Source organism: Thunnus thynnus, chromosome 15 (assembly GCF_963924715.1).
Source record: "Thunnus thynnus chromosome 15, fThuThy2.1, whole genome shotgun sequence".
Classification (NCBI taxonomy): Eukaryota; Metazoa; Chordata; class Actinopteri; order Scombriformes; family Scombridae; genus Thunnus; species Thunnus thynnus.
This window is the reverse complement of record NC_089531.1, coordinates 25,174,601-25,195,089: the sequence shown is the minus strand read 5'-3', so window position 1 is coordinate 25,195,089 and position 20,489 is coordinate 25,174,601. Positions and strand designations below refer to the sequence as shown.

Here is a 20,489-nt window from a genome sequence, read left to right as displayed (position 1 = left end):
AAAGGTTCATTATTGACCTTAGAAATAATTTGCAATGTGTAAGTTCTCTTTTTTGCAACATGAATTAATTTGCTCTTGCATTTATTCTGACACATTTCTTATGATTCCACTTAAATGAATATCAATTTTGCTTTACTTTATCACTGACTGATAACAGCAGAATCAGTTCTAAAAACACAGTCAACATCCAGTCCTCCAAAAACACCTCTGAAGAAAGAGGATCACGCAGACTGAATTAAAGTGATTTATTAAAGCAGCACCCATATGCCCAGAAGTCCAACATGTGTGCTCGCACAGTCATCTGTTTTAAATGATCAAGCCAGCTGTTAATGGAGCATTACGTGCCTGTGACATCCTAAATTAAGGAATGAACCACCATAGAGCGTTTGAGAAGGATATTTAAATCCACAACACTTACACTGATGTCAAATCAAAGCACGTTTTGACCACGTGCGAAATTAATTTTTCACTGTTGAACAAACACCATCACATATAGTGGTAGGTGACAACATGTGAAAAAAAAGTGGGAAAGTTGTTAGCGTACAGAATGAAAACCAATGTATCTGAAAAGTATCAACAGTGTAAATCGCTGTTTATTTTCATTGTGTTTGATGGAAGAAAGCAATGTCTAAATGAAAATAAGGGGCTGAGGAAACTAGTTGTGTTAGCTATTAGGAGCTGTGATGATGAATCAAAGATGGTGTTGAAGGCAGCGAGAGCAAAGGGTTGAGAAGAGGATTTATCTGCCCAGTCTAGACAACTGATCTGTGGGGATGAGACTGCTGTTAGCCAAATCCTCTACGTCCCTTCATACAGTACGTGTGCTGCCTCATCAGCCTTGGAAAAGAAAGAAAGAAACACATAATTTTTATTCATTCTGGGATCAAGATGTAAAAGCAATACCAATTCTATACATTTCTCTCTGTGTAAAGTTTGATTTCTGAAATGAAACTGAAAAACAAAAACTGTTTAACAGAGAATTTGCTACACTTCCTCTATCTGAAAGTAATTCCCCTAGAAAATGTGAGATATATGGAGAATACAAGTTGTAAAGGCAGAAAAAACTCACAAGGGAACAAGTAATGACTGCAGTATTCACCACTAAGGTTTCCTTAAGTGGCAGGGCAACCTAATGGTTCAAGAGTTCATCCTGTAACAGAGAGGTAACAGGAAGGTCACAAGTTCGATCTCCATGAATTCAATATCCATCAAACGCCAAGCTGTTCACTCACTGTAAGTCTGTCTGGCTAAAAGATTTGGTTACTTTAAAATGCACTGAAAAGATGATAACACATGAAGATCTGTATTTGTAATATTATATATTAATTTTAGGTCGAAGAAAATCATAACCTGGAATATATTATTCAACAGCACTAAAGTAAAGAGGAATTCATCTGTTTGAGTGTCTCGAGTTACAGAACATCCACTAGAAATGTGGATGTCCTGTAATTTTTCATCCAGCGCTTCATCTTTTCAACATGTTTATCATATCTGTTAACATGTCTATATGCATTACATCGATTTGTAAAATTGACAACACAGATGTAAAAGAAAAAAAAAAAGGTAAAAAATTAAATGCAGTAAAAGGATGCTGAAGTTCAGCCTGTTACAAACCTTAAAGCAGCAATAATTGATTTGGAGCAATGAGAGTGAAAACCAAAACATTGAGGTTGCAGGAAAATGCTAAAATGTTCCGTAGAGCTGAGGGCAACTGCAGAGTCAGCTGATAATTCTCTGTAAGCAAGACCTTTCATGTTACACGTACGATAGTTATTTAATCCATTATTTTCCCCTTTTTTGCCACTAGTCAGCAGAACTAAGCTGTAAATATCACTGGCACATTATCACCTTAAAAGTTGATTTGGGAAACATGTTACACACACCACAGCAGACAAAGAGCAACATTAGTGTTCATTTCAAACTATGTTTGTGTCCAAATGATGAATTTAAAGGTGGAGTCAGTCATTATGGAGAAATATTGTTGATACTGAATTAAACACTGAAACAAATGCACCCTTCCCTTAATGCTCCTTCAGAAGCTCCAACCCCCCAAATTGATGCATGGTTAATATAAAAATATTTATTAGTGCAGCTTCAACCTCTTCCATTCTGCTTTTGAACAAGCATAAGCTGCATGAAAAAATAAAAAAAATATTCTGCATCTGCTTGTTCAACACATGAAGCTGTACATATGACACACATGACATACAGTATATCTGATATATTCTAGACACTGTTCAGTTTTTATGGCTGAACAATCCCATTAAATGCTGCATGCTACATTAAAATGTAGTTTGAATCATTCTTATTAGCACAAGTAAAATTTTGTCATAATGATGGACCCATCAGTATGTCAGGCAAGGTTTAAGGAGTTAATTGAGTTTACATACAGTTTCAACAGTAGTAATGTAGCAGTATTTGTTTTAGCACAGCAGATACATTTTTCATTAACATGATTGAATGGTGGTGATAAATAAGTTATACATTTATATATTTTCAAAGTAGTAATATAAAAATTAAAAAAAACATCATAAATGAAAGCTCAGACATTTACCAGTGCTTTACTTCTTGCTTAAGGTTATTGCAAAATGACCTCAACTTATTTCTTTGGCATCAAGTTTTAAACTAACTTATAATTTAGGAAACTGTCTTTTATTAGAAACTAGTGTCTCTCAAAATCTGATGTCCTTGTATATCCAGCAGTTATTCTCAGCTGCAATGTAATTATCGACTTAACAGCTGCAGTCAGACTGTTATTCTCGTCACTGTTTCCACATCGTGAATGAATGAGTTAATTGAGAAGCAGAGTGTGAAGTGAATAATGAATAATGCTGTAAATGAACCAGTCATGGCTTATGCAGTATATGAATGGCTTGAACATTTTTTATTTGGTGTAAAAAAAAGAAAGAAAAAAAAAGCATTGTTACATCTACGAATAAATATACATGTAGAGGTTTGTCCGTTTGCAGCGTATAATGAGTCAACGCAACTGTTCATCCATCTTGCCTCAGGAGTTATGATGTTAAACAGAAGAGGGGATTTCTGAACAGGAGATCAAACACTTTTACAGATGTAGACAGTGAAAAGAAAGGGTAACAATTTATAGAATAACCATTGAAAATGAAATATCTCCAAGCACTTTTAATGGGAGAAAAAATCACACTGCGCACACAAGCCTTCTCTTTTTCACTGTTCTATGTCTTTTTTCTCAAATAATGAACATGTTTCATGTCCAGGGGCAATTACAGATGGTGAGAAAAAGCTTTCATCTGGCAAACCTAAAATACAGCACATGTAAAAAGAAAGGACACATATTGTAGTCTTTCATTTTCTGGAATAAGGCAAAATTCTTAAAGTGAAATACATTTTCAAAATATCAAATAAAATAGTGTAATATAACATTACACCAATTCCAGACTTGGCTGGATATTTAAACATTGTTAATCCTTAAATTAAAGAGATGAATTTACCAAAAACTGCTGAGGAGTTGGGGGAGAAGAAGATGTACAGTAACCTGGACAGCAAACCTCCATTAGCCCTTGTTAACTATAGAAAGAAAAAATGGGAGTGTATGTGTGTGTGTGTGTGTGTGTGTGTGTGTGGGAGGGGGGGTGGCTCTCTCTCCCAAGCAGCATATTTATATTTTAAAGTGGGAATGTTAGGAATAAGTGCTGAGGCCCCGGGGTATCAGCGGATTGCTTGACAGTTTGGACACAGCATTCTGTCAGTGAGGAATCACATTCTTTTTACACCTGCGAGATGATCTGAACCTGAAAATTACACTGGAACGGTGATTTGCTTTGGAAATACATCCTCTTTGTATGAGGCCGTTGTGTCAGCACATTTCTTATATTAAAAAAACTGTTGCTAAGTGACAAGAATTTAGAATTGACGAGTGCCAACATTTCTCGCAGATAGGTGTCCCAAAGTGATCTCAAGTGTTAAATTAAGTTTTGATTATTTTGATGTGAGAATCATCCCAATAACCAGTACAATCAACATTATTTACTGAGTATTAGGAATGCAATTTATAGGTGCCTTACAGGAGGGTGTTTAAAAAACAAGATTAAAAAGTAATTAAAAGGAAGAATAAACATAAAAATAAATAAGTTGAGTTAAAAATATAGGAAACTTTAGAAGATTAAAAAGTGACAGTACCTAAAGCATATTATATAATATATTATATTAATTAAAAATCAATCAATTAAAAATACAATTTCAAACTATGCATTGATTCTAAGTAGGTTTTGAGCACGTGTTCATAAAAACACTAGATTGAAAAACCATTGAAGAGCTGCACACAGTTGAAAAACATTTTTAAAATGCAAGTGGTGGTGAGACAACTGAATAGAGTATTACATTTTTGGAGAAAAAAAACATTCATTTAACTGGCAGAAGCTTTCTATCAACATGCATATTGTATTGTATTGTATTGTATTGTATTGTATTGTATTGTATTGTATTGTGTTGTGTTGTATTTGCTGTTGTACAAAATGGTAAAGTACATAAAAATGGATGATAACTGCAAACACAGTATGACAATCAGTGATAATACATATCTCATGCTATTTTGCATTGTGGTGAGGAATTTGGACAAGGTACAGCATCTTTTCTCAGTATGAAAAGCACAGGTGTAACTAATAACATTAATGATGGCTCTGTTATATTGATCTGTGCCAGTGAGTCAACAGGACTGCTCAGGCATATCTGAATGGACTGCAGCCATCATTAATTAGTGGGTTATTATTTACGCCTGTGTTTGACAAGTCAAAATATCTGCTTTTTTCCCTTTTCACTGGAAACAATTGAAAAGATTACCCCACAACATTATCTAGTTTTAGTGTTTAATTATTAATTTTTTTGTTTTTTTACCAACTAAAGCACCTCCGCAGCATGGTACACCCACACAGGTGTTTCCACTTTGTTGCCTAATAAGACCTTTTCTCTGTGCTGTGTGGTGTGGACAGCCTATGCTTGATTGACATCTGCCTGATTCTCCTGATAGCTTTGTTGCACCTGTTGGTGCAGGACAGTTAACACCAGGGAGTTTGTAACTTCAACCTGAGCAGAGGTCGAATTAGCAAAAGTGAAAACACCTGTGTGGTGTACAGCACCTTTCTATTACAATTAGTGCACTCATGTGTGCTCATGCCTACTTGTTTTCAACCATAAATATCTACATTTTGTTTGTTATTGCGTAGTCTTTGAACAGTTGCATCAGTTTATCTCACCACTGTGCTTACCTGCATGGCAGATAGTACATTCCAGTGTAGATGAGGCTGAGATGATAAAAATACCAGTCACTATGAGAGGAGATGGCAGCTTGTTTATTTTTTGCTTTAAGTCTTAAGTTTTTTTGAGCTTTGAGTTTTTTTGGACAACTGGTTTGTAGTTTTAAAATCTTTTTTTTTTTTTTTTTTACAGTAAAACTTTGCAGTTTTGGAAGGAATTCGGTTATGTGTTCAGCTGTTGCAGTGCTCATCATCCCTTTCAAAGTTTTCCACCTTCATACGGAGTGTCAGGATGACAAATATGAACAAAACATGAAAAGCGCTCTTAATCGGTACTAAAGTGATGCTACTTGTAGAGAAATGTCTTCTTTGTTTGATTTAAAAGTTAAAACCTACTTGCTACACTCTACATTGGCATCTGACATTTAGTAGGACTTCAGTATAATGAAGTGTAAGAAAGAAGCCTGCACTACATTATTTCTGGGATACATTTCATTCAAAAATTATTTCTAAGCGCATGACCACCTGCAGTGAGTTGGTAAACTACCAATATTTCATGAGTTTATGGTGCCAAATAGAAAAATAAATAAATAAAAAGCTGTGTATTCACTGTCTCTGTTTTTTTGTCCCTCATCCAGCATTAGCAACAAAACAAATAGCGCCTTTGTAAGTCAGATCATAGAGAATATACCCCTTGGCACTTTGTTCCGCAGCAGAATCTTACTGAGCTCCTCCAGCAGCTGTCAGGAGGCCTGTCTGGCTATTTGGGGTGGACGAGCGGTTTCTGCTCTCCATTAGAACTGTCAGCTCCACTGAATGACTCTCTTTAATCACTTCAAATATCATTTCACACAAGGAATTTCAATCCCCTCCAGAGCAACAGCAAAGACAAAGGCACATCAAGTGAGGCCCTTTGCAAGAGCATTTGCAGGCTGGCAGCCGCGAATGTCACGAGCATGGAATTGTGGCTTTTCAGAGAAAACGTGCAAGACTGTTTTGGTGTGAAACAGCTAAATGAGAAAAGATGAAAGAATCAGAATTTATTACCGCAAAATCACATTGAATTCGATTACTCCTATTAACATAGCGCAAGTATCCCTCCTTTGATTCATGATGTGCTTTCACATGCATAACACATCCTTTGAGCCATGATTTTGATATGACCAAGTGATCCCTCATGATGGAATAGATCAAAGACTCAATTTTCTGCTTGTCTGACATTTCAATGTCGAAACTATTTGCTGGGAAGCTTTGTTTCACCGTTCTTGCAGGCTGACCACCCACTGGAATAACTATCTGCCCACACTGAGGTTTGCTGCAAAAGAACAGTTTCTATAAATCCTGGTATCTTATTCCTAGGATTTGTATTATACTCTATCCTTTATTTACACACTTCCACAAAGTGAATTCCAAACCAGGCACTATCGCAAACCCTAGTGTTACATGTTCTGCTTGCGATTGCTCTATCATTGACCTTTAACCCTCACTGAGGGCAACAGCCATGAGGTTGAGGAACTCGCTGATGCAGTAGCTTTTCTCCAGGGGGTATCAGCTCCAACATACACTCTCTTATTTATACAGCAGCAGGGTGGAAAAACTTGCACTGGTCTTTGTTGAATTGGAGAGGTCACAAGAGAGGTTCATGCGAAGAGGAGCCAGGAAGCTGTTGGAAGCTACTGAGTGTTAGATTACATCAGTAATCCTGTTTTTCCTTTTTGAATATGGATTTTCTTTTTCAAATTGAACAGTGGCTTTACACACAAAACACTGACTCACTGACATCATAAGAACTCTTATTTTGCTATTTTTTAATCTTCTCTTTGGTCTACTGTGGCTGGTTTATACCTCATTTGTATGTCACTTTGGACAAAAATGTCTGCATGAATAAATGTGAATGTAAATTAACCCAACATTAAGTTGGGACTATGCAACTTTTGCTGCTGGTACTTATAGGATACTGGTAGATGCTAGAATGTAGTATGAGTCATAACTCTTCTGTTTGGGCAAGTTGCTTAAAGAAATTTTGATCAACTGCACATTACATATTATTCAATGAAAAAGTAATTATTTCTTCTTATTTCTTCTTCAACAATACATCTTCTCTATTTACCAGATGTAGAAATGGACAAGGAACTGTTTTAAGAAGCAACCAGCCTACATTTTGGAGTTTTTGGTATGTCCTGACCATCAACAGCTAGCTTAACGTTGGCAATGGTGAACACACGCTGTAGCACTCCAGAAAGTGAAGCTCACACACCCTCCAACACTGAACAAAACCAGTTTCCTGACTACCTAACTGAAGGATTGCCAATGGCGAAAGTTAAAAATTAGCTAACAGGTAAATATGGCAATATTGGAATTACAGGGAGTCTGGCCTTTGGTAGAGGCTAACCACCACCCCACACCTACAACCCCTGCAGCAAGCTAACACATCCCAGACCACTTTATCTGCTGAACACACAGAGAACAAACAGATATTAACCCCCCGTCAAACTCCTGGTAAGTTTGACGGTGAGTTAATATTGACAAACTGATCCCCACATAGTTACAGAAAAGGAGCATTACTGAGATTAGTAACTGTAATGTAATTATTATATTTCAAATTGTAATACCTTCCACTACTCATTACTGATCACACTGGTCACTGGAGCAATATCTACTAAAAGTTTGCTCACATTAGCTACCATAAGCGGCTGGTCATACTAGGTAAAGTAAGGCTCCAAACCCCTGAGTGTACTGAAATGATAAAGGGTTTGTTATTGCTTATACATTTAACTTTTCATTTGTAAGAGGAAGAAAGTGTCATTTCTTCTTTCAAATGTTACATAGTGTCACTTTGATTGAGATACTTCTCAAAGTGACAAGTGTCATAATGATGGACTGACAGTTAACTGTCAATGGCGGTCTGGGTTTTTCCTGTCATGAACCGGAGCTTGCAATATCTATTACCTCTGTCCTCTTCAACCTTTGAGGAACGATGACCCATGTTTCCGTGTGAAAGGACATGGCTCCAGCATCAGGCAGCACATCCCTCTCTGTCTCTGCAGGGCCTGCTGGGACCTCTTAGGTGACAGCGTCACTCGAGCTGAGGTTGAGGGCTTCCTCCAGCCGGCTGCTTGGCTGCCTGCCTGCCCCTCTTTGTCCATGCTCAATGGACATTGATCCCCCAGCAGCGACACCATGTCCCAGGGAGGGGTAAGCAGATATACCTCGTGGCCTCCAACAATCATTCTGCCCCTGTAGGGACAGGTCGTGGTAAATTAATAGTGTGCTTGCAGCGACTAGATATTGTTAATGTATTTGCTATTGATGGAGTGAGATAACATGAGTAGCTTCAGCCTTACTTAACACAAAACATAAATCCTCCAAGGCCATTGAGGAGGAGCGGTATGGGCAGTGAGTTATTCCAAGCTTTTAGTCAATGATATCTTCTCAAGCACAGCTGCATTAATTTAATTCATGTGTATAATTCTCACAAGCACTGTTATGACAGTGGTGAATAAATACAGCATTATTTTAGAGGATGTTTCATTTAGGATTATAGCTTTCTTGACAATAAAGTGGCAAACACTATTCATTGAAGCGGAGCATGCAGGAAGTGCCACGAGTAGCCTTCCTGCCTTTATAATTCTCTCCTCAACATCATGATAATCTATTGTTTAGCTGAATGGATAAAAATGCCTCAAAGCAAAACCAAATAGATGCTCATGTGTAAGAGCCTCCACTGGATGACTCAGCGCATATTCATTGTCCATAAGATGCTTAAGACAAGTGAACTTTATTAGACCTGTTTGGAAGATCATGGTATATCTACAAAATGCATTTTCATATTGGTGGTAAAAACTGCTAGAGAATCACCTCGTCATGCAGCCCTTGAAAGGTGCACTCTACCTAAAACTTGGGGTATAATCCACTTGATCCTTCATAAAAGCTGTCACAGTGTTAGAATTTCTAAGCCAACTTTGAACTTGGGGATTTGACAGGCTTTAGTGTGCTGTAACATGACTTATAAGACTGATATACTTTTGCTTTCAGATGAAAGAATAAGAGACCTCCAGGTAGGTCCATCACTTAAGGTCCATGACTTACAAAGCTTTGTCTACAGCTGGGTACATGCCCTAATGAAGCATTACAAACACCTGCAGGACCCAGCCTTTTTTAGCCATATTTACAAGTGTAAGACTTTAGTACACACTGTACAGTCTGTCACACACACTTTACAGTCCGTGCGTACAATTCCACACAATTTATGTCCAGCGCCAACTTTCAGTGCAGACTGTTTATGTAGAGAGGCAGATTAAGTGTGTGCAGGTCGGAGTGGTGGATGACTGACTTTCATGCAGGAGATTGAAGTTTCTGTCCTGTCACAGACCTACAACATTCACCTTCACCCTAATCCTTATCAACCCTAACTTCTTCCCCAGACCTTCATCAAGTGTTTTAGTTACCTTTACCATAGTTTAGTTGTCATATAACCACTATATTTCTCTAACTTTAATTATACCGTAGCTGCCATATGCAGATATTATAGAAAGTAAGACTTTTAAAAATTTTGGCATTGGGCATAAAAAAAAAAAAAAGTTATGATTAAGTGTGGTCCTGGGTTTTGCAAAATTGTTCAATATTGACATTGTTATCTGCCTATAGGGTTAATCAGCCTTGGTCTTCTTTTCTCAACCAAGACACTCATGTTGGTGATGTAATATCTGCTCTATTTTATTACAGAGGTCATAGCTACTTCTCTTTCTGTAAAACAGAGGTTCCCAACCTTCTTTTGCACCATGGACCAACCTTATATTTACAATTTCGCGAGGTTGCAGGTGATTATCATAAAATACCCTTTAATCACCTCTAAAAGGATATAGTTAATTATGCTATTTTGCTTAATCATATTGTTTCCTTGCAACCTGGGAGTCTATTATAAAAAAGACAAAACAAAAAAAACAAAACAAAACAAAACAAAACTGGGCTGTTCAGTATCATTTTGCAAGTAGGATTTCAGTGAAGGCTGCCTGAAGCTTATGTTGCTTCAGTATGTCTTCAGTCTGGGTCAGTGTATTGAACTATTGAGTTTTTGAGATTCATGTTCATGTTTTAGGGATGCTGCGCACCTATTAGGCAGGAGAAGGTGAGAATTGTCAGTGTGGGATTTGTGCTACTCCCCAGAAACTCAAAAGAGACACTGTATGAAAGATTTATCAGTTCATTTTCCAGCACTACATGCAACCAACTGCTTCCCCAAACAACTATTGTACATGAGGTCTTATTGTCTAGATGTGACAGGTCTCTGTGCACCATTCTATGGCTCTATTGGGAGTGAATATATAGCTCCATGTTCCCTGAATATCACCCACCCCATCCCACTCCCCAGTCAGCCTCCAAGTAACCCACTTTCTTTGAAGGAGAGTGAAGGGGACACAAAGCTAAGGGAATGAACATCACAGCTGGTATGTATGCTAACCCATCAAATTTAATGGGTGAAACTACCCATTGTATAAAAAGCTCCCATAGTCCTTTGGGTATGACTGTAGAACTCCATGGACTGCCTAAAAACATTGTGTTCATGTCATGTTCACACTGTGGCCTGAGAAGAGCCACAGTGTTTAGCACTGCAGGATGGCAATCAACCACCATTGCTACAGAAAATTTTAAATGTCAGCGCTGTTGCTAAGGTAACTTTGATTTTAAGGCAAATGTGGAAATGTTTGCATTATATGTACAATAGTATTCAACAGATGAGTTCAACAGCATTGTGTTTCAGGCAGCACAGTGCTTCAGTGTCCAGCATTATCCCCTCACAGCAAGAAAGTTCTGGCTCATCAAATGTTTGCATTGGTTTCCTGTGGGTGCCCCAGTTCGATCCCAAAGTCCTTTGACATGGAGGTTGGACAGTTTGAATTATCCATAAGAATAAATGTATTTGTTTATTCATATGTGTTATACATTATGTGTTATGCGTGTGGTAGACAGGTGACCTGCCTGGAGTGTACTCTATTACCTTTACCTGGCCAGTGAATGTAGGTTTAGGTTCTGGCAATGCTTAACAGGATATAAAGGATGGGTGAACAGTTAATTAGTTTTTCAGATATTACTGAATATCACTTTCACTATAAGTAAAGGGACAGCATATGGGGAATTGGTTTACCTTGGTGGATTTTTAATTTTTTTCCCTCCAATAATAATAAGAAAACTAAGTATTATTTTTCATTGCATTTTTAGAGGTCAAAACAAGAGAAGTAGGTATACAATCAACGAGTACAAAACACCTTTATGACAAAAGGGCCCCTACTGTATGCCAACATGCAGAAACACAATGTATCCCTGAATAGCACATTATTGGGTGTTCATAAATCTCAAAGAAACAACTAGAACACATGAAAGCCACGAATTGTGAGTTAGGTTCAATCATTGTTGGGCCTTTTGAATTATTATAGCAAACACCTTCCAAACCTCACAACTGTGTCTGAATCATTAAGGGTGCTTTACTCTATATGACTGATGGGACTTTTCATTTTTGAAACAGGATCTGTAAATGCTGAGTAACATAACTGTACTATAATAAATTGGTGAAAAGTCAACTGTCATAGAGAGGTAGAATACTTGGTATTATTTAAATATGGGGATATTGGTGCATATTTTAAGATGATCTATCCTGGAAGGCATTTATGGTGTTGCAATTTACTGTCCACATAAAAAGTGACAGCAACAGTTGTGTAAAGAATGAAAAAAGATTACGCTTTTGTCATCTCTACAAGCCTGTTGGACAAAGATATTGTCTGTCGGCCAACCCCCCCACTCCAGTTTCTGGAGCAATCCTACCATTCAACAAGCAGTTCTTAAGGAGTATGCTCCAACCTCAAGTCTCTGCTTTATCCCTGCGGACAACGCTCTAAAGAAACCCCTCTGTCCTTACTGGAGGATGGAGTTCCTGCCTTTGAAGCTGAATGCTAGCAATGATGAGTTTTGTCTGCAGGTGATCACACTTACACCAACAAGTGTAAAAAAATACAGAAAATCAGACACCTTAGACAACTTCTCTATCTCTCTGAAACTAATGTTAACCCTTAAATGACCCCTTTAGTGTCTCAGTACAGTATATGGGTGAAACAAAATTTGATTTAGAGGAAGATGATGGATATTAGAATTGCAGACTGCAAAAAACACGGCTGCATTGTCTTTGTTGTAACACATATGTTCCTGAAGAGACGTTTTGTTTTTTTTCTGATTAACCACTCACTGACACTTTGCCTCTGGGAAAATGTCAGCTCATCCTGAGGTAGAGCAAACAAACAGTAATCACTGCAGCTGAAAGACCTGTTAGTTAAGCACACATACTGTATATTTTTAAGCCATGATATCCTCTTAAAGTAATTTCCAAAGTTACAGTACCACCCAGACATGGGCAGGCTTGTGGAAAAAATTCCAGCATACTAAGTGCATTGTGTCCATAGACTGTATCGTGTCCCATAGCATTGTTTTCTTCTTCTTCTCTCTCCCACACAGATCAAGGCTACACCAATAATCACAAAATGTTAATAATTACCAGCCACACTAGCTGACATTTTTGGTTGGATCAGTTGCTGTGCAGACTTTCATGTTTCCTTCAGAATAAATTGCAATAACTTTGGTGATCCCCTGACCTTTCATCTAGCACCATCATCAAGTCAAAGTTGAAATTTGTCAAATACTTAACGGCCAAATAACAGAAAAATTGCTAATTCGTGCATGTTAGCATTTCAAGACAGTAAACATTAAACCCGCTAAACATGAGCTCATTGGCATTGTCATTGTGAGAAACATGCTTATGTTAGCATGTAGCTCTAAGCACTGCTGTCCATAAGTAAAGCTGCTAGCATGACAGTATATCTTAAGTCTTATTATAGTTATGTGTATCACTTTACAAAAATGTTGTAGTAATACCAAGGTCCCAGGTGAAATCTGTGATTTACACACATTCTTTCTGTCAATAATCATCATCAATATCATTGATTGTCATGTATTATGAATTTCATTACAGCAAAATGCAAGAGACAACATTTTTTTAAATTTTGATATTATATATTTATTTTTCTTGTGATAGTAATACAATTTTATATTTGATCATTCCAGGGATCTCTAATGAAAGGTTTTTATATTGACTGTTACATTGTATATTAGCAACTACTCACATTAATTTCCTGTGCATTCTTCTGAAGCTGATCTGTATTTTTGCTTAAAAAAAGTTAAAAGTTCAACTTTTGATAGTTTACCTGCTTTACCTACTTTACTATATTTTACAAGATTACTAGATAATTTAAAAAGCATTTTATTTTATTTCATAATTTTGTAAGGAATCTTAAACAGAATGTGCATCAGCTGTGAAGGTTTCAGTGAAACATATAGAAGATGTATGATGATGATTAATGAATTTCACCTTTTTCCAAAGACAACATCTGGTTAAAACGTCCCAAGAGTTGAACATGTTTTGTGTTTTTGGTTGAAAGCACATGACAACATATCTCTTTAGCAGTGCTGTTGCTTATGAATCTGTTCACATCTTGCAAAAAGCTCTACAAGGAGAGAATGTTCCAGTCCACTGCACAGAGAAAATCAGTCTCTCTCATAATAGCTCTGGGCAATTTCAGACCACACAGAATGACAAGGGAATCAATTTCCCTGGTTAGGTTATAGATGGATTTTCTTCGCCCCGTCTTTTCATAAGAAATAACTGAGATATGTTATATGAATTATTAAGAAATCCTGAGCAGTGTTAGATACCGAGGGCTACACCACTTTTCGGAAACCTAATGAATATTGTTATTATTATACGTTCAGAGAGAATTTTAGAAATTTGCATTTGCTGATCTTGCTTTATATTTCTGACCAAAAATTGGTTGCTTAGAGAGTAATCTAGCACACATTCATGTGCACTGAATATTAAATGGCTGAATAAATGTCCTGTAATCCATCATTGAGTTCACAGTGAACTTGGTTCAATTGCATAATGAAGACATTGTGAGTAGATGGATCAAGCCTGACCTCATGTGGATGATATTGCACATAGCCGTTCACAAAAACCACAGCACAGTTCAAATGAGGGCTTGATTATTTCTCTGATCATGTAAGAAGGTTACATTTCCCCCCTAGCCCTCAAACTACTTTGTCAATGTGTCCTTGTGCAAGCCAGCATGCTCAATGGTTGTTACTACTGAAAACCTCAGCACAATGCTCCCTTTGTTAGCAAGCAAAGGTAAAGGAGAGGCTCAAACTGTCCAAACTGATCACCATGATGCATTTAACATAACAATCTGTTCTAATGAAGCCATTTATTAGGCTAATGAATGCACTACTTATCAAATATGTCAACATACTTGTCATCATCTGACACACAGGGGTAGGATAAAACTCCATGTCTTAAAACATCAAGGAGACATTATGCCAGAGCCATAAACGGAGGTACATCAGCTGGTAAATGCTCAAAGCTACAAGGTATTTTCACTCAGTTTACATACCCACGTACATTTCACCCATGTGAAATGTGACATGTCTGAGTGATGTTAATTTTTAGTAATTGCCAGCTGGTTATTGACAGACCACATAACTGTTCTGGACTGAACATTATCCCCAAGCACTGATTGAACCAAACAGTGGACTCTGTTAGGTAAGAAGCAAAAGGAGAGTGAAGGCCAGTAATCTGCACAAATACATATCACTGTACACCTTCCTACAGATTCTGAATATACCTCAGCTACCCCTTCTCTCATACCATGATGAATCAGGGCTGCAAGTAACAGTTATTTATATTATTACTGACTGTTCCAACGATTCAATTTTCATTTTCAGATACTTATTGTTCCTATAAAATTACAGAGATAATAAGTACAGCCAATCACACAGAGCCTAAAGTGACATCTTCAAATCACTAACTTTGTCTGGCCATCAAAAAAGCCAGAGAATTCAATTCACAATGCTAAAATAAAAATAATTTTGAAAAAATTTTAGCTTTAAAACTTTTATTAGCATATGCTTGATAATTAATTCATACATGAGTTATACTGTTTATTATTATAATTGCCATAGATTCATTTTCTTTTGATCATTGATTAATATACAAATTGTTCAGGTATTTCATGGCCCACTTGCACATTATAGCTGACTGTACATGATAATTATGTGCAGTAAAAACAGTGGCTTCTTTTATTGCACATTTAGGTACATTTATGTAGTAACAGACTATCTAACATGTTGAAAAGACGGAACAACAACTTTCTGTTTCGCTGAGTGCCCACCAAGGCTATGTAGATGAATTAAAATGAGTCTGTGCCAATATGTCCTAGAACCACACAGATTGCTGACCAATTCCTTAAACATGTAGTGTACATTGACAAAATAATAGCCAGTGATTCAATGTACATTTACTCCAGTACTGTAATTGAGTGCAATTTTTAGGTAATTATTCATTTTACTTGAGTATTTCCATTTTCTGTTGTTTTATACTTAAAAATATTGTTTATTTACTCAATTACATTTATCTGACAACTGGAGTTACTTGATATGTTTTAGATCAAGATTATACAATACAAACAAAAGTTTTAAAACCTTAAGAGCTCTATTGCCATTGTTTCTAATAAGGGAATTGCAGAATTAACAAAATATTAGTATCAAATGTAAAATTTGCAATAATTAAGTAAATATAATATATATGAAGCATTGTATGCTAATAGATTAAACAAGTCTATATAGTTAAACAACACTGAAATGCTGATTATATGATAGTAAATCATCAATAATCCAATATTATAATATATAACTCTCACAGGAGCTCTTCTTCTCTCTACTGAGTACTTTTACTTTGGATACTTGTACATTGTTCTGATAATACTTTTGACTAAGTAACATTTGAATGTATTATACTTTCATTGAAACAGAGTATTTTTACATTGCTGTATTTATATTTTTCTCAAGTAAAGGATCTCAATACTTCTTCCACCACTATTAATAGCCAACTGGAATTTTTCCACTCTGTCTACAGAAGTGAAATTGCTTAATGTCCCCCTCCACTCAAAAATATGTTTTTCTTCTTGTTCCTGTCTTCACATACGTGTGCTGAAGGGGGAAAGTTGTGCTCCTTGAGCTCAATGTGTTCATTGAAAATCTAAGTTTAAGAGGTGGGCTTATGACCATGATTTGTGACATCACAACTATTTTGGAAGCTGATCCTGGTCTAATATTAAACTTAAACAAGTGTAATATGGAAACTTGAAGCCTCGAATACACTTACACTGAGAACTGACTTTTCAGTGAAGTAGGACACATGTGTGCAGCAGAAAAAAAAACTTTTTAAATGAAAAATAATTACATATTCATATATTCTGGATTTTAAATGAGGGAGAAGGAGGAGATGTCATGTTAAGGACTGAGCTTTTTTTTTGTGGAAAAACCATATCAGACACAAATTATTATTCAAAGAAGAGTATTTCATATACATCTTAAAACGTGTCTGATGGCGATCTTTAAACGGATTAGGCCTATTTGGTAAATGCACTAAGCAGTAACAGCATTGCCCATTTATTTTAACTTTATAAAGGAACTGCATTCAGAGGAAGGCGCTGCTCAGGAGAGCGTAAATGAACGGCTAAATGTCAAGTGTAAAATGTAAATGCAATTACTCTCCTTCTGTCCGGCTCACGGTAGGCGGGACTCTGTTGCCATGACAATGACGTCAATGTTGGTGTCGAGTAACCAAAGGTCAAAATAAAGACAAGTGAATGAAAACGGAAGGAAACTTAACAGGCTGCCCAGAATAGGACACAACACGACCAAATCAGCGTAAACTTCAAACATATTCATTGCGGTGGACGTTGACTCACTGTTGTTCGGGATGATTCGTGTTGTTCGCCGGTAAGGAAAACGTCAGACAGCAGAAGGTTAGGGTCACAGACAAGCTAACAGGAGCTAGCTATGTCAGCGAGCCAGCTAGCCTAGGTCGTCGGCTAACATGAGCTAGTGCTAACAGTTACCACATTGTAATGTTTGCTCTGGCAGGCTGCCTCACAAAACAAAGTTACTTTAGCTTGTTCGCCAGCGAAAGCACTTTACTCACGACACTTGACGCTCGTTAACTAAGGCTATCTGGCTATTTAAGTTAGCTTTTCTCGGTGTTGCAGGCAGGATAGGACAGAGTAGCTGGCCTTGCAGCAGTGTCTGTCTCACAGCTGTGTAACTTCACTGACATTACAGCACCGCTATACTGCATCACGCTGTTTCATTATTATCTACCTATTCGTAGTTTTCTGGCTAATGCCATTCAACCTATGCTGCAAGTTAATATAACATAGCAAGCTAACCCGTTCATCTTTGAAAAGCAGTGAAATGAGTCCAGGTAAACAAAGTTTTCATAGCGTCAGTTGACTCATAATTCATAGAAAGGGGTAGCAGTTGTTGCTCATTAATCATTCGACTAAATAGATGCTTGGCAATGAGCTTGAAGTGGGATATCTTTGTGAGTTGTCATTGAAAGTCGTCTTCAGCATCAGCAAGATTACACAGCTAGACATGTATAATGGGAATGGGGTCAGGCTAACATTTCTTTTTTCTGCATTTTCTTCTTATTTTTAGGAAAATATAAGACTGCAGACGACATTGCCTTTGATGCTGGAATCTTCATTCACTCCAGACATCCTCTACAGTGGCAGTTCCTCTGGTCAGATGGCCATTTCCATACTGCTTCCTGTCCCTACTAAGGTTACGCACGCAGATTGAAGCCTGCACAGATTTTAGCCTGCTTGACAATGCTGCCACAGTATAGATCAGTTTAAAGTTTTTAAACTTTATAGTCTTTTTCCATCAGTTGGCAATGTTGTGACTTCATCTCTGGCTGTGCATTTCATTGTCACTGTCTGAGGTTGCAAATGCACTAAGTAGTTTGGGGCTGTAAACATCCCCGACTGGAAGCTGTCTATCCACAGAGCTTTCAGTCTGATGTTTGCTGCTGCCAGCTACCTCCAGCTCCACAAAAATGAACAAATGTGCCATGTCTATTTATCTGACCTGCTTCTTCAAAATCCTAATGTAATTGTCTAGTGAAGCTTGTATTATATCACCACCTTATCTTATTAATTATAGGCATATCACCTGTACCTTATCAGTTACATCCTGCAGGTCATATTTGAGCCATAGCTTTGTGTTTTGGTAGCTCTTATCCAGTTGTCCAGACTCAGTTCATGTAAACATCCTACACTCAGCTGGAATCAGTTGCAGCAGAGGCTGAGAGAAGGTTGTTTACTTGAACTGGCTGGAAGTGACACTTTGACATAAAGAAAGCTGAGCACCGGCATCCACATCAAGGTTATACCTCACCAGTTTAACAGTGTCTTTGATATGAGGAAAAATGTAAAAATACCAACATTTGCTGCTCACAACCTCTCAAATAACCTCTCATGTTTGTGTACTTTTCATCATGTCATACCACTGTAAGTTGAATCCTTTTTGAAAAGTTTGTCAGACAAAAAATAAGCAAATTGAAGACATCACCTGGGCTTTGAGAACTTGTCACGGGCATGTTTGACATTTTATGGGCTAAATAACTGTCTGTAATACTAATTAATAATAAAAATAGTCTGCCCTAATAAACTGTTCAGTGATAATGAAAAGAACATTAATGTTACAAGTATAGACTATGCTCATGACCTTGTTCCCCTGTGTTTGACAGGATGTGATGCTGTTATTTTATGTGTATTTTTTGTGGATGTCTCATTAAACTGCATCAAAGGAAGCTACAGTGTGTGGACATTCATCTTTCTTTGTTACATTGTTTCTTTGGTCCAGCACCTATTTTAAGTTTATTAGATGTGTGTGTGTGTGTGTGTGTGTGTATACTACAGTTTTGGATGTGTATTTTTCCCCTCAGGCCAAACAAAAGAAATGATATCATACAGCGAGCCCTGCCAAAGTGGAATGTTTCCCAGTTGTGTAATGGTGTTGAATGTTCATGCTGGCATGAAAACTATGCAAGCCAGCTTAAAGATATGATGTAATCACTTATATGATTTCCTTTTCTTTGTCTGATAGAAGGTATCCTGTATGAGCACAGCAATCCTGTCAATGTATTACAAGGGGCTTGATGTAAAAGTAACTTATTTTATAAAACATAGATTTACAGCTGGTGAATACTATAAAAAAACGTATAGGAGTAAAATATAAAAGACCCTAAAAGATTTGATTTAGAGAATGAACAGTGGTTCAGTCCCATCAGATTTGTTGCATGAAGCTGTTCCTGCTTTCATGTTGACCTCTTAAATAGACTTCTATAAATAGAGGCCCTGCTAGGGCCTAACAGAGCAGTCTAATTTCTGGATTCATCCATCAATCACCAAGAGTAGGTAGGTTAGTGAGAAGAAGAGGAGTTTATTTTTACCATAATCGGTCTGTGTTACTCTAGTGCTCCGCTTAATTGTTGACAGGGATACAGATTTGATCAGTGTTGTGGCATTGTATGCGCTTTTTGTTGTTTCCATAAAATACTATAGGTACTAATGTTTCACTATGTTATGATATAGCATAAACACATGGTATTTGAGAAAACAAACATATTTGAGACAATAAAAGTAGTGGGACGTTTTTAGATGAACACACCTTTATTTTAGATGAACACACCTTTATTTATTCACTTAAGTAAAATGTGTGCAACCAACTGAATATTTGATTTTTTTTTTTTTTTTTTGATATTTGATTCAGCATGGAATAACATGCTCAGTTGAACTGCAGCACATACTGTATATTCACCACTAGATGTCAGCCTTGTGCTTCAATTTGATCAATAGTATGCTTCATGAGATCGCTATTACTGATGAGTTATAGAGAATGTGCTTAAATCATAATAAAATATAGTGCAGCTTTGCTCACTTTGCATTCCTGTCTGTATTAGACAGCAACATTTACGTTTGAATGCTGCTTCTTTAGTGTTATCACTGATCAGGGAAGTCTTTCTTGAAACTGGTAAAACTGACACCAAGTGAAAAGATCATTGCTTGTATCTTGGCAGTGTGAACCTGAGCATGTATATGTGAAAGTGAAAACACTATACCTCTGGGATACATTTACATTGTGCCAACACATTTATATCAAATTGGCTGAATCATCAGCCAAACGGGCACTACAAACAAACATTACATCTCAGTTTTCAGTGATCAAAATGTCCTAAGCTTTGTCGACTCATTAACTGGTATTCTCTGCAGTCAAAAAGTCATGGCAGCCAAGGCAAACAACTCTAGATCCTGT

General features: G+C 37.1%; 2 long non-coding RNA genes across 2 annotated transcripts; one reads left to right on the top strand and one right to left on the bottom strand.

Moving 5' to 3' along the window:
* Positions 1 to 160: 160 nt before the first annotated feature.
* Positions 161 to 17,812, bottom strand: LOC137197972 (uncharacterized). Its single transcript, XR_010931548.1, has 3 exons — positions 17,081 to 17,812; positions 8,181 to 8,468; positions 161 to 837 (listed from the first exon to the last, which is right to left on the bottom strand). It is a non-coding gene; the product is annotated as an uncharacterized lncRNA (long non-coding RNA).
* On the top strand, positions 16,696 to 18,984 carry LOC137197971 (uncharacterized). The gene is made up of 2 exons (XR_010931547.1): positions 16,696 to 17,111; positions 17,829 to 18,984. It is a non-coding gene; the product is annotated as an uncharacterized lncRNA (long non-coding RNA).
* Positions 18,985 to 20,489: the final 1,505 nt, after the last annotated feature.